Source organism: Cyprinus carpio, unplaced genomic scaffold, assembly GCF_018340385.1.
Source record: "Cyprinus carpio isolate SPL01 unplaced genomic scaffold, ASM1834038v1 S000006769, whole genome shotgun sequence".
Taxonomy (NCBI): Eukaryota; Metazoa; Chordata; class Actinopteri; order Cypriniformes; family Cyprinidae; genus Cyprinus; species Cyprinus carpio.
The window spans coordinates 143,331-145,954 of record NW_024879363.1 but is presented as its reverse complement, the minus strand read 5'-3'; positions in this window follow the sequence as shown (position 1 = coordinate 145,954).

Below are 2,624 nucleotides of genomic sequence, written 5' to 3'. Positions count from 1 at the left end.
ACTAATAATGAATTTCCTTCTACATTTTTTTTTAATATTTTTAAACTTTAATTTCAGCATTCACTAATGCATTATTCAAATACAGTTGTTTGTTAACTTTAAATCCTGTGAACTAACATAAACGGCAATGAATGAATAACTGTACCTATTTGTTTTAAATAATGTTAACAAAATGACACCTTATTGTAAAGTGTTACCGACTCGTTTTATGAGGTTAGAAATAGGGCTGAAAGATGAATCCTATTTTTATTGTCAATGCAGTATGAACATGTTATTTAGAAATGGTCCGCGTCTTTGAAAGGGCAAATGGCCTAAAAACAAAACGACTCTCTGAAAGCCTTTGATTGGCCATTGCATTAATAAACTAAATGGAATTGTATGTTTTTGGGTTGTTCTCACCACTGAAAAAAAAAAAAAAAAAAATGTTTGACCCAATATGCACAGTTAATTATTCATTTATTTATCACAAGTAATCATTGCCAAAAAAAAAAAAACCCTGCTATCACACATCGCAGAATTTCACTAGGCAGGACTATTGAAAGCCAAAATCGGTCAATCTGGATATGTATATAATGATTTAAAAAAAGGTGGATTGATCCCTGTTATTCAATTTCAGCACTAATAGAGGATCTACTTTCTTTACCAGGACCAGCAGTTTGGGCGGGCCCAAAACTTTGGGGGGGACTTCCTTGGTTCGAACCTCTTTGGATTTGGGGGTCTCGACTATCACGGTCTTGATTTGTCTTGGACTTCACAAAGCGGGCTTATTCAGCTCTATGAGCAATTTCTTTTTTCTTTCATTTTGCATTCTAAGGTTATAGATCCTTTCAGGTGACCCAAAATCTGTATTTTTAAAGTCTTGTCAGTCTTGGTCGTTCATAAATCGGGTAATCCAATCTACTGTTTCTGATGCCGGTTTTTACGGCCCTACTTTTTTTCCCAAACCTTCTACCGGAAAGTGCACTGGAGGGGAATTCAATTTTTGTAACTTCCCCCGTGAACTTTTACTAGATCGGGGGACCCCTTTCCCAACTCTGGCGCCCACAAATCCCCCGAAAAACTATGGCAGCCCCTACGGTTAATAATTGCCTACAGGTCGCGGTGTTTATGCAGAGTGAGTATACGTAAGGTAATGAACTTTAGGACTAATATAACGTTTAAATAAATTTGATAATTTGCTACAATTCCTTGCACGTTCAGGCAGTTTGACCTAATAACGATCTTTCCCTGATATTTTGTCTGATTTATTGATTGCACAGCTACGATGATTCATCGGCGCTTCCCATAGTATCTGAACTCTTGTATGAACATTTGAAAGTGTCTTCTTTGAAAATGGATTAAACATCGCATCAGTTTCCTGGATATCAGGTAGATACCGCTGGCACGACCATAAAACTGATCTTTTCGCCAAGTCCCACGATCAAAATGACTAAGGAGTGTGCGTCGATGGGGTGGGGTGGATAGTTTCTTTCATGCCAGGTCCTTTGGATCAAAGTCTTTCCATCAGTTCCAGTTAAACATGTACTATACATATGCATCAGAGTGAAGTACACTTCCCCATCCAGACAGGGCTGCGACCCTGTGACAAAAAGATTCCTCAATAGGTGGGTACAAACAATTGGGTTGTGATTTGGCTAAAATACGTTGAGCAGGATAACACACGATCGAATTGTTCTTTGGGATCACATTAAGCACACTAAAAAATCCAAGACAAAGTCCCCTTTATGTTGCGTCAAATAAAATTCCCTTTCACTTGGTCTGTCGTCGACTGGTGGGGGGAAACAAGAATGCATTGTTGTCACCACCAAACATTGGCAGTAGGGTCAAAAATTGGAACTGCTCCGCACAACTCTAAACACGAGACCATCCGTGCTCACTAAACTCCCATGATGAAAATCCCTAAGCTTATTTTTTACAGCTGGTTATTCCCCTCTAACTTACAGATCCGCCATCGGTCCCAGGTCCTAAAATGATATATCAGCTTCGGCAATGCATCTCCATAACGTCTTTTCCTAGGTGCATGCTGTAATGGTAACTATAGATGTGGTAGCAGTAGCTCATTGCTCCTACACACTCATAACTTCCTTCAGTACAAATTTCTTAACTCCGTAACCACACGATCCTTCATCGCATCTCTTTTCCCTTCGAGGCTCATCCCCAGCTCCCTCTCCTTCTGTCAGAGACTCTTTATCTTATTCTTTACTGGTTGTAATTACTCTCTAATCCAAAAATAATAGTCTGTATAAATCATTATGCTGGTATCTTCTTTCATGTGCTCAACCGGTCCTAGTCTCGCCCCAATACATTTCCCTTTTTCTACCCTGTGAACCCCAAAGAATGGTGTTCATTACATACGCGTATCTATCCCTAAGCTTTTGCGTGTTCAACTTGAGCGTTGTACTCTCTCCACAAAGAGAGGTAAGGTTGATGCGGATGGAAGACAATCCTGACCTGAACATAAGCAAGAATTAGCCCTTTATATTTTGACATCTTGGTAGCACCACTTTGACAATAAGGTTAACACAGTTAACTACATTTAGTTAACATGAACTAATAATGAGTTATTCTTTCTACAGTCTTTATTAATATTAGTTAGCTTTAATTTCCAGCATTCACTAATGCAT